Source organism: Hemiscyllium ocellatum, chromosome 49 (genome assembly GCF_020745735.1).
Source record: "Hemiscyllium ocellatum isolate sHemOce1 chromosome 49, sHemOce1.pat.X.cur, whole genome shotgun sequence".
NCBI classification, from domain to species: Eukaryota; Metazoa; Chordata; class Chondrichthyes; order Orectolobiformes; family Hemiscylliidae; genus Hemiscyllium; species Hemiscyllium ocellatum.
The window spans coordinates 9,394,422-9,407,222 of NC_083449.1; the positions used below are offsets into that span (position 1 = coordinate 9,394,422).

Consider the following 12,801-nt stretch of genomic DNA (forward strand, 5'->3'; position numbering starts at 1 on the left):
ACATGAGCGACAGTGTAGCCGCTGAAACGGCTCCTCCACCAAAGCCAAGACTCCCGAGAAGAAGGCGACGGCTCCCAAGGGAAAAAAGCACCCGGTCCCCAGTTGGGCGAGCTGATCTGAAGGTTGTCGGGGATATCAAAGGGACGTCTCTGTCCGCAGTAAAGAAGGCGCTGGAGAGAAGCGGGATCGATGTGGGAAAGCGAAAGGCACAGATCAAGATGAGTATCAGGAGGTGCCTGGCGAACGGCTCCCTTGTTCTTGTCAAGGGCCAGGGCGTCTCCGGCTCCTTCAAACTCCCAAAGAATCCAGTCAAGGCAAAAGCGGGAAAGAAGGCGGGAACATCAGCGGCCGCCAAGAAACCGGCCGTGAAGAAATCACCCGCCAAGAAAGCGAGCGGCAAGAAGACGGCAAAGAAACGGACTCCCGTGAAGAAGGTGAAAAAGACCAAGGGTCCGAAAGCCCCCAAACCCCTCAGCAAACCGGCTAAAGGCAAGGCCAAGCCCAAAGCGAAAGTGACCAAGACAGCAGCAAAGAAATGAACCAGTCGGTGTAACATTTAACCATCTGAACCCAAAGGCTCTTATCAGAGCCACCCACTTGTCTCAGTCAGGAAAGAGCCGGGCCCGGATCCAATGTTCCTCCTTCCCTGCGCGGACCGCAAACCGACCCTAGATATTAATTGATCTGAATAAATCAAATAAACATTCATGCCATGGTTTACGAGAGCGAATACCTGTGAATGAGGAATATATCACATAGGGAAAGTTTATTGATCTCCATCTGGTTATTTCACTTCGCTATTTATAACCCTACCGAGTCACGAATGTGACATATTGTAGTGTTTGTATTTCATTGACCCGTTCAGGAATGTTACTTTGTTCAGTTTTGATTCTGGGACGCTGCGCATGTTTTCATGGCGTGTTCCTTCCATCTGCCTGTTACAGACAGTTCAGGCAGCAATTCCACATTGTCTTCGGGCTAATTACAATCTGGGGGTAATAAAAAATAACAGATAAAGTGAGATTCTGTCCTTTTATCGGTGTACACTGTATTAGCTTTTAAGATGTTTAAATTTGCGGGTTTGTTTAGATTGATTCACGGCCGATACAAGTTCGGTTGTTCAGTTTGTCTGAGCTGTTTTAAACCCCGCCTTTCCTCCCGCCTGTTACAGACAGAATGATCCCGCCTCCTGTCTGCGCTGACACTAACTAGGTTTTGAAGAAATACTACGAAGTATTAAATTTTATCTTAGTTGCAGACGGATGGCGTTTTACGTTTGAATGTTTAATTTAATTTCAGTTTTTGTGAGGGTGAGTTCGGCGGGCATTTTCAAACTGACCAACTGTCATTTCAGGTTACCCAATCAGCCTCCAACAATTCTTTTCCTGTCCTTTCCGTCCTTTCCGGAGGTGTTTCTCTGTGGGTTGAGGGACAGGGCTGTATCCAATCCCAGCTCTAGGGCGGGCTCTCCAGCAGTAGCCTCAGCATTGACAGGTGTGTGTGTGTATATATATGTATGTATATTACTGAAGATTAAAGAGAATGGCCAGAACCAAGCAGACAGCGCGCAAATCGACCGGAGGGAAACCTCACGCTACCAGAAATCCACCGAGCTGCTGATCCGCAAACTGCCCTTCCAGCGCCTGGTGCGAGAGATCACTCAGGACTTCAAGACCGACCGGCGCTTCCAGAGCTCGGCGGTGATGGCCCTGCAGGAGGCCAGCGAGGTTTACCTGGTGGGACTGTTTGAGGACACCAACCTGTGCGCCATCCACGCCAAGCGGGTCACCATCATGCCCAAAGACATCCGGCTGGCCCGCCGGATCCGCGGGGAGCGCGCCTAAACAGAGCCTGGCCGGCCCGGCACATTCAGAGAGAGCGGGAAACATTAACGTTGTAATTATAAAACTATGAAGTAAATAGGGATTGAGTAAAACAGTGATTGGGAGTCAGTCAGCGAAAATTAAAATACAGCGGCCGAGGTCTTCGGTGATGGCAGAATTTATTATAATACGATATTAGAAATTTGTAATTTTACTTCAATTAAGAATTCCCCCAACAAAAGCCCTCTCTCCTCACTGTTTATCGTGGTGTTAACATGGCTTGTGCTTGTGGAGAAGTGCGCGGGAGAAGATTTGGCGCCGAGAGAGCAAACGTTTTTATTTCGAATTGAAAAGTCCGCCAAAATGCCAGAGGAGAATGCGTGAATTCTTATTCGGTGATTTGTTTTTGCCATTACAAAAATAAATTCCAAACAATCATACCTTACTCCCTTCCCTAATTTGCATCTGAAAAAAAAGACTCACCAGTGAGTCAATTTTTTGAGACAGTCTTTTTGTTCCGAGAGAGAAAGCGAGCATGTTAAACACCAGTGAGTAATGCATGGCTGGGGTGGCACAGTGGTGCCTCACAGAGCCAGAGACCCGGGTTCAATTCCCGCCTCAGGCGACTGACTGCGGAGTTTGCACATTCTCCCCGTGTCTGCGTCGGTTTCCTCCCACAGTCCAAAGATGTGCAGGTTAGGTGAATCGGCCATGCTAAATTGCCCATAGTGTTAGGGGCAGGGGATGTAAATGTAGGGGCATGGGTCTGGGTCTGGTTGCGGGTCGGTGTGGACTTTTTCCTCACTGTAAGTAATTTAATCTAATCTTATTCCCATTCAGCGGCAGTGAAAAGAATACATACTACAATGTAATTCGTACATCATATATTAAGGTAGTGGAGTATTCCGGATTAAATCCCCTCTCTCCTAATTGTCTCCCTTCGCGTTCCCACTAGCTGTAACTATATAATCATTGTTAAAAATCACAAAATACCAGGCTTTTGAAAGCTTCTAACCAACAGATTTAATTGGTGGTTGTCATGAAGGAGCGGAAAGGGCTGTGTGGAAACAGGCCCTTCGGCCCAACAAGTCCACACCAACCCGCCGAAGCGCAACCCACCCATACCCCTACATATACCCCTTACTTAACACTACGGGCAATTTAGCATGGCCAATTCACCTGACCCGCACATCTTTGTGACTGTGGGAGGAAACCGGAGCACCCGGAGGAAACCCACGCAGACAAGGGGAGAACGTGCAAACTCCACACAGTCAGTCGCCTGAGGCGGGAAATGAACCCGGGTCTCAGGCGCTGTGAGGCAGCAGTGCTTACCACTGTGCCACCCACGTACTTCATCGTTAATTTGCTTTTAGATTATAAAAGTACTTTCCACACAGTCCCTCTTTAGGAGAAGTGAGTCCATGAGCTGTTTGAAGGATCCAAGATGCTCTTTGGAGGGCAAGTTCAGACTCGATGGGCCGAATGCCTTCATTCAGCCCTGTGAGGATTTCATGAATGTTCTTCGCCGTGAGCGCATTAATAACGAACAATGTCTTCTGATATTATTTTAGTATCGTGCTCCCTTATTGCAAAAGCTCCACATTATCTATTCCAGTCCGGCAACTGTTCTGGTAAAAAATGAGGTCTGCAGATGCTGGAGATCAGAGCTGAAAGTGTGTTGCTGGTTAAAGCACAGCAGGTTAGGCAGCATCCAAGGAACAGGAAATTCGACGTTCCGGGCATAAGCCCTTCATCAGGAATGAGGAAAGTGTGCCAAGCAGGCTAAAATAAAAGGTAGGGAGGAGGGACTTGGGGGAGGGGCGATGGAGATGTGATAGGTGGAAGGAGGTCAAGGTGAGGGTGATAGGCCGGAGTGGGGTGGGGGCGGAGAGGTCAGGAAGAAGATTGCAGGTTAGGAGGGCGGTGCTGAGTTGAGGGAACCGACTGAGACAAGGTGGGGGGAGGGGAAATGAGGAAACTGGACAAATCTGAGTTCATTCCTTGTGGTTGGAGGGTTCCCAGGCGGAAGATGAGGCGCTCCTCCTCCAGCCGTCGTGTTAATATGTTCTGCCGGTGGAGGAGTCCAAGGACCTGCATGTCCTCGGTGGAGTGGGAGGGAGAGTTAAAGTGTTGAGCCACGGGGTGGTTGGGTTGGTTGGTCCGGGCGTCCCAGAGGTGTTCTCTGAAGCGTTCCGCAAGTAAGCGGCCCGTCTCCCCAATATGGAGGAGGCCACATCGGGTGCAGCGGCACCTTCCCCTGCAACCGCAGGAAATGTAAAACTTGCGCCCCACTTCCCTCCAAGGCCCCAAGGGATCTTTCCATATCCGCCACAAGTTCACCTGCACCTCCACACACATCACCTATTGCATCCGCTGCACCCGACGTGGCCTCCTCCATATTGGGGAGACGGGCCGCTTACTTGCGGAACACTTCAGAGAACACCTCTGGGACGCCCGGACCAACCAACCCAACCACCCCGTGGCTCAACACTTTAACTCTCCCTCCCACTCCACCGAGGACATGCAGGTCCTTGGACTCCTCCACCGACAGAACATAACAACACGACGGCTGGAGGAGGAGCGCCTCATCTTCCGCCTGGGAACCCTCCAACCACAAGGGATGAACTCAGATTTCTCCAGTTTCCTCATTTCCCCTCCCCCCACCTTGTCTCAGTCGGTTCCCTCAACTCAGCACCGCCCTCCTAACCTGCAATCTTCTTCCTGACCTCTCCGCCCCCACCCCACTCCGGCCTATTACCCTCACCTTGACCTCCTTCCACCTATCACATCTCCATCGCCCCTCCCCCAAGTCCCTCCTCCCTTCCTTTTATCTTAGCCTGCTTGGCACACTCTCCTCATTCCTGATGAAGGGCTTATGCCCGAAACGTCGAATTTCCTGTTCCTTGGATGCTGCCTGACCTGCTGTGCTTTAACCAGCAACACATTTTCAGCGGCAACTGTTCTGGTTTGATCTCGGTTCATTTTGAAAGCTTCTAACCGCAGCAGAAAGCCCCATTTACAACATTCTGCCACCCAACAGAACCCCGCGGAGTTTTGAAAGTTGAGAAATCAGTGTGCAATATGTCTACCCATGGGTCTGTAAGAAAAGGGGAACGTATGATGAAACTCAGGGCTTATACCCCAACCGGGGCTTGTAGCTCCCGGAATAATCAAACAGGGAGTAACTTGAGCAAATAGCGGCAAACAAAAAGAAGTTTAATATGTTCCCAAGAGAGGGCACGTCCTCTTCTCTCGAAGCCAACGAGAGTATGGCTCTCAACAAATCATCAACAGCTTTCTTTCCAATTTGAAAAGCCCGCCGATTCACAGATAACGAAGTATGTTTTGCATAAAAGAATGATGTATGAGAAAGGAGGACGTTGTTCAGATGAGAAATCACCAATACCTGTTAATTAGGTTACAAATGTATATTTCAGGCAATCTTTCTCGCTCATTCATTTGCCGAACCGCATCTGTTTCTTTCTACCCTTTTTTCTTAAAAAAAATCTTTTCTGGACCTGAAGAATTGGCAGAAACAAAACCAAGCGTCAAGTATTGCAATCTGCAATTAATCTCTTCATTTCACATTTCAAAAGCATCCCGATATGTTAATGAAACATCTCATACCTTCTCTCACGGAGTAAACCACAGTCACAGAGAATGTTAGTGGCTGCCAGAGAATTAAGTCAAATTGGCCCACAAGAGTACAAAGTGGTTAGTACAGATTAAGGACTTTACCTCTCACTGCCACACAGCAGAAACTGACTAAACTGCTCTCACATATTCACATTGCAGAGGCTGACAGGGAGAGAATGGTAGTCACACATATACTCTCATTGCTGAAAACAGGGCAAGACTTACATTGTTAATGGTAGGACCCTGGCGAGTGTTGCCAAACAATAAAACCTACAGGTGCATATGAATAACTGGTTGAAAGTGGAGTGGCAGGTATAAAAGATTGAGGAAAAAAGGTGTTTGGCATGCTTGCCTTCTTTGGTAAGCATATCGAATATAGGAGCTGGGGTATCGTGTTAGGGCTGCACAGGACATTGGTTAGGGCACTTTTAGCGGAGTGCATACAGTTCTGGTCACGCGGCTATTGGAAAAATGTTGTTAGTCTTAAGAGGGTGCAAACAATATTGAAAGAGATGTTACCAGGTCTAGAAGGTTTGAACTATCAGGAGAGGCTGAATACGCTGGGGCATTTTTTTTTCTGTGGAGGATCGGAAGCTGAGGGTGATTTTTATAGCTGCTTATAAAATCATAAGGGACATTGGTAGAATGAAAAGCCAAGGTCTTTCTCCTCGAATGGGGGAGCATAGAGGGCATAGGTTTAAGGTGGGAGGGCAAAGATTTAAAATGACCTAAGGGACAACCTTTCATGCAGGGGATGATGTCCATATGGAATGAGCTTCCAGAGGAAGTGATGAAGGTTGGGAACAATTACAACGTTCAAAAGTGCATGAACAGGAAGGATATGAAGGGATATGAGCCAAATGCTAGCAAATGATATTTGGTCAGTTTCGGATATCTGCTCAGAGTGGAGCAGTTGAATCAAAGCCTGTATGATAACTAGATTCTCACATATACATTACAAAAGCTTGACATGTGGTGTATGATAAATGCAATTACACAGTAATAAACCAGAGGCTGACAGGTACAGATTAATAATTACACTCTGAGATACACAGAACAAAAGCTGACACTATATTCCTGATGAAGGGCTTTTGCCCGAAACATCGATTTTCCTGCTCTGGTGCTGCCTGAACTGTTGTGCTTTTCCAGCACCACTCTAATCTAGACACAGATATACTCATACAGCACAGAAAAGCCCTTCAGCCAACGAGTCTACACCCACGATAGCTACCACTGAAGGGGTGCTCATTTCCTGCACTTGTCCCATATCTTTAAATATTATGACAATTAAAGGTTAAGGGTTCTGGCCTCTACTTCCTTCCCAGGCAGTGTCTTCCAGATTCCCACCACTTGCTGAGTGAAAAAGATTTTTCTGAAATTCCCTCTATATCTTTACCCCTTACACTCCATCATAGTGAGAATCCTTATCCTTTCCAAATCCTAACCCAATCACTATTTGTGATTGATCGCTCAAACAAGGGAAACAGCTTCTCTTTATTCACCCTGTTCATACGCTTCATAACCTTTTACACGAAAATTATGTGCCCCCTTTCAGTCATCTCTGCTCCAGAGAAAACAATCCAAGCTGATTTAGTCTCTCCTTTTCTTTTGGAAGTAATATTTGTGCTATGATCCTAATCCCCCATACTCGGTGTGGGTTCTACACTGCTGTTGTCACTGTCGGTTTTATATGAATGATTTATTTTTGCAACCTGAAGCAGCGCATGCGCGCCGCTGCCCCTTCCCCAAAGCTGACCATTTGTGCCTAGAGGAGCGCATGCGTGAGACCCTCCCCCAGCGCTGCCATTGAGGAGCATTTACTCAGTGAGTGCAAGAGGTTTGTTTGAAACTGACCGCAATGGAGAGATCAGCGCCCAGGGAAGCGAGGGAACAGCAGACTCTTTCCAGCAGCACATCGGGATGGGAGCCTGGGACACAGAGGGGGCTCCGAGACCGGGATTGATTCGGGGTGAGTTCAGGGAGAACCGGGGGCTGTTTGTAAGAGGCCGAGCGGAGCAGGACCTGGTCCCGGAACTTGGAGTGAGCGGGCTGGGGGGAAGAGAGAGGCCTTTCTCGGGCTGTGTGTGGGCCTGCTGAGGGAGGCAGAGCGGGAAGAAGCTGCTGTGGGACATTCTTGTGGTTTGCAATCCTCTAAACATTGATAGAATTAATTGTTAGGCTTCTGTTTCACGTTGTTTGTTGATGTTGGGCAGTGAAGAATGGAAACACCGACCATAATTTTGTGACAATCTTGTAAAGAACACGCAGTAGAGTGAACAGATTTGAAGTTTCGAGTAAAACATTAGACATAGCGTCCCTTGTTCTTTCCTTCAACATTTAGTGTATTGTCAGCTTGCTATTGATATAATAGCTATTCGACAATATATATATAATTACAATTGCTATTGTCAGCTTGCTTCGGGAACTTCCATTCATGGAGGTGTACAGATGTTAGTTCTGGATCTCACCCAATTGTCACAAAGTTGCAAACAGAAGAAAAGATGACGAGGAGCAACTCAGGGCAAGAGTGGAATCAAAACCTGGTTCTGTTTGAATTGCTAGGTTTAATGATTATTAACTGACTGCCACACTGATCGGTTTAATCTTACGTGGCTTATGTTGATTTACAGCTGAAAATTCTTCTGTCTTCCTCCAAGGAAATATTTGAATGCTGAAGTCAATGTCATATTTCCTCAGTACAATGCCACGTGTGACAAGTTGCTTCTAACAAACAGCATGTTACCACTGTCAAAGCAGAGTGCATCTTTTCCACAGGCACAGAACAGATTGGATCAGACTTAGCTTGAGCTCTATTTTGCAGAGATATATCCAAACAAACAGTCAGACACAACTGCGGAAAGACAGTTTATTTTCCTCTGCATTCTCCACAGAAATCTTGCAAGTTTCAATTAATATGATTCATGCGCCATTAACATTCACACCATGTTTGAAATTGACTGGTTGTCTAAAGTAAGCAGTGGTGTACTAAATCAAGTTTACATTTAATAGGGCATTTTAAATGTCACAAACCAAATAAACAATGACATTGTGCTTTTACATAGTTTCAACAAGTAGTGAATCATTACTGAGCACAAACACACATACACAAAAGGTATAGACTGATTCTGATTGAGTCGCAAATACACTTACCATATCGGCACACAAGATGCAGAGACGAACAGCAACGGACAAACAAATACACTGCAGGAAACAGAAGTGTATATATACAAAATGTTTATACAAAAACAAACAATGAATCCCATTCAGCCAACATTTCATTTTAATAAGTGTGTCATGGCAGCAGAAGAGATACCAAAATAATTGTCAGCATATTCACCTTGCCGGAATAGAACTGAATTTTCACTCTGCTGAGTATTAGTTTTTTATTTAATAAATGTGGGTAAATTTGTCTCCAAATTCACTTTAATATTCCGCAAAGAATCCTATTTGCCCCACCCAATGAAATATTACATAAAGCAAGAAAATACAGTCATATCCTCAATTTAGCAATATAATCAAATAAACACCGTTTTAATTCAACAAAGTGATTTAGCCGAATCTTGTAATTCATAAATCCTCACTTTTTTTTGCAAGATGAGGTCAATCATGTTCAATAAATTGCCTGAGTGATTTAAATCTTCTCCACTGTATGACAAAAATACAAGACTTTTCACTTTCCTCATTCCCACCATTGAGCATCAGGAAAGTACTGCTAATGGCTTGCACCATCACACCACAGAGCAGGATTATGTAATACAATAGAATGTTGAAGTGAATTAGCCAATTCTCTTTCCCATAGCAGGAACATGGTGGTCAGTTGGCTAAAATACAATTTATTTGTTTGTTCCCCTTTCCTTTCGACACAAACAAAGGAATGTAACACCTATTAATTTCTCAGCATTATTCACAAAAGTATGTAGCTATGCACTGAGAAAATCTGATGGCATCCTGAAGAACAGCCCGTGATATTATTCCTTCCAGTCAGAGCCTGCATTATAGGATTTGAAAAACCTTTGATTTTCTATTACACAATCCATGACACAAAACAAATGCACTGAGCAGAAACTGACAGGTACAGATTGTATTCCCACAGTAGAAACTGACAGGCATAGATCGATAACTAAATTCACAGAGTTACAAAGGAGAAGCTGGCATGTACAGATTAATGACTGTACACATACATTCACAGAGCAGTCAGATTGGTAGCTATATTCTGATATTCATATTGCAATAAAGTGTATGTGCAGATTGCTAATTGCACGCTCTAACACATATAGCAGAAATCGACAAGAAGAAATTCAGAACTATATTTACATACCAGAATGGGCAGCTACAAATTGCTAAGCATATTCACAACATAGAAGCTGATAGGGAAAGATTGATAAATGCACTCACACATTCACATGGCAGACACTGACAGTTACAGATTAACAACTGTACACTCAGATACACAGAGCTGAAACTGACAGGGGCAATTGGTAAATACACTCAGACATTCACATTGTAGTTACTGACAGAGAAAGTTTGATAACAAATCTATCATATCGACAAAGCAGAAACTGACAGGAAGAGATTAGTAATAACACTCTCAGTTTCATATTGCATGAACTGACAAATATAGTTTGATAACTGATCTCACAGTTTCACAGAGCAGAATCTGACAAGTACAGATTGAAATCAATATTCAGTTTGACAAGCAAAAAATGACAGGTGTAGAATGACAATGATCCTCTCACATTCAACATTAGAACCTGAAGGTATAGATGCATATCTATACTCATATTCACAAGGCAGAAACAGTTACAGCTTGATAACTACAGTTGTTTATTCACGTTGCAGTAACTGACTGGGATAGATTAATGATGATACTGACACATTCATATGACAGAAACTGATCGATAACTAAAATATTGCAATAAATGACAGGAACTGGTTGGCCCTCCCTATGATATATTACAGAAAATGTGAACAAATTATCAATGCAGCTTCCCAACACCCTGGGATATACTTGATGCAGTCCCAGAGTTTGGGACATCTTTCTGTTTTTTTAATTACCTCTCGCACCTCCTCTTTTGGTATTTGGACTGTTTTCAAGATATCAATATTTATTTCCCCAAGTTTCCTAGTCTTCATAGGGACAGAATGATAAGCAAATTCATATATACAACTAGGGGGAAACTAGCAGGGAGAGAATGGTAATTACACACATTCACAAACAAGAAACTGACAAGTGCAGATTAATAACTGCTCTCTCAGATTTACAGAACAGAATTCAATGGAGACAGCAATGTAACTGCTTTCCCATATTCACAGAGTAGAATCTGATAGTTACATATTCATAACAAATCTCAAATATTCACTTTGCAGAAACTGATAGGTATGGATTAACAACTACACTCGCAGATTCAGAAAGCAGAAACTGAAGGAACAATTTGCTAACCATAGTCACTTAGCAGAAACTGACAGGTACAGATTTACTCTCCCATATTGACATTGCAAACAGAAATTGATTGGCACAGATTAATAACTGCAGTCATATTGGCATTGCAGAAATTGACAGGTATGGACTGATAAATTTACTCCCATTCACAAAGCAGAAACTGGCAGGAACAGATTGATAACTGTATTCCCACATGTTTCTTTTTCTTATTTCTGGGATGTGTGCATTGCTGAGTCTCCCTAATTGTCTGGAGGCACTTAAGTGCCAGCCACATTGCTGTGGGTTTGGAATTACATGTAGGCCTCACCAGGTAAGGATGGCAGCTTTTGTTCCCTGAAGGATGTCAGTGAATCAGAAGTTTTTTTTCCCCTGAGAATTGGCATTAAACTCTTATTTTTAGATTATATTGAATTAAAATGCCACCATCTCCATTAATGGGATTTGAACCTGGGTCCACAGAATAATAGTCCACAGGCTCTCTGGACAAATAGCCTAGTGATAATACGATGAGATGGTTGCCTTCCCTATTCACATTCACTTAGCTGAACCTGACAGGTATAAACTGATAAATACACTCTCAAATTGATAGAGTTGAAAGTGACAGGCATAGAATGATAACTGCACTCACATATTCATATTGCAAAAACTGGCAGATTCAGATTGAAAAATGCATTTATACATTAGCAAATAAACTGATGGGGAGAGATTAATAACTAATAAATTTATATTTAATAACACATATAGCAGATACTTTCTGGTCTCGTCTTTTTAGTTAGAATTAGAATCCATACAGTGTGAAACAGACCTTAAGCCCAGCAAGTCCACACCAACCCTCCGAAGAGTATCCCACCCAAAGCCATTTCCTTATCACTCTACATTTACCTGTGATGAATGCACTTACCCTACACGTCCCTGAACACTATGGGCAATTTAGCATGGCCAATTCACCTAATCTGCACATCATTGAACTGTGGGAGGACACTCACACAGACACAGGGAGAATGTGCAAACTCCACCAAGTCGCCCAAGGCAGGAAACAAATCTGGGTCCCTGGCACTGTGAGGCAACAGCGCCAACCACTGAGCTACTGTGTCATATAATGTGCTGCATTATACAAGAACATTCACATCCCAGAAACTGACCAGTACAGATGGATTACAACACTCATATGTTCACGGAACAGAAACTGTTAGTTACAGATTGATAACCACATTTTCATATTTACATTGCAGAAAATGATGGGTTTGATTTAATGAATATATTTGCATTTTTACAAGCAGAAACATTCAGGGATATATTAATAATTGCATTCATACATTTACACATCTGAAACTGACAGGTACAAATCAAAAACTAAACTCATTTTGTCACAGAAACTGAGACACATAGATTGATACTTGCACTCATACATTCAGATAGCAGAAACTGACAGGCACAGATGGATAACTGCATTCACTTAGCAGAAATTGACAAGCACTTTCCCATGGCATATCCTAACAGGTAAAGGTTTATAACTACACTTTCAAATTCAGAGGAAAAAACACACTGTCATGTACAGTTTGACAACGATACTCAAAAACAACAAAGCCGAATCTCACAGGTACAAATTGGTAACTATGCTCTCTCATTGACCCAGCAGAAATTGACAGATGCAAACTGATAACTACACTGACACATTCACAGCACAAATTGACAGGAACAGGTTGACAACTATCCTCATTCATTCACGTAGCAGAAACAAACAGGTACAGATGATAACCACTACTTACCTATTCACAGAACAGAATGTTACAGTCATAAATTGATAACTGGACTCATAACATGTACATTATGGAAACTGACATACATTTTGATAAAGGCATTCAGACATTGCCAAACCATATCAAAACACACACATACACA

The 12,801-nt window shown here is 43.6% G+C and overlaps 1 protein-coding gene and 1 pseudogene across 1 annotated transcript in view; one reads left to right on the forward strand and one right to left on the reverse strand.

The window, feature by feature from the left end:
• Nucleotides 1–12,801, reverse strand: part of LOC132837099 (uncharacterized) — a 489,878-nt gene that overhangs the window by 299,327 nt on the left and 177,750 nt on the right. The window lies entirely within an intron of this gene.
• On the forward strand, nt 1,543–2,268 carry LOC132837217 (uncharacterized; annotated as a pseudogene).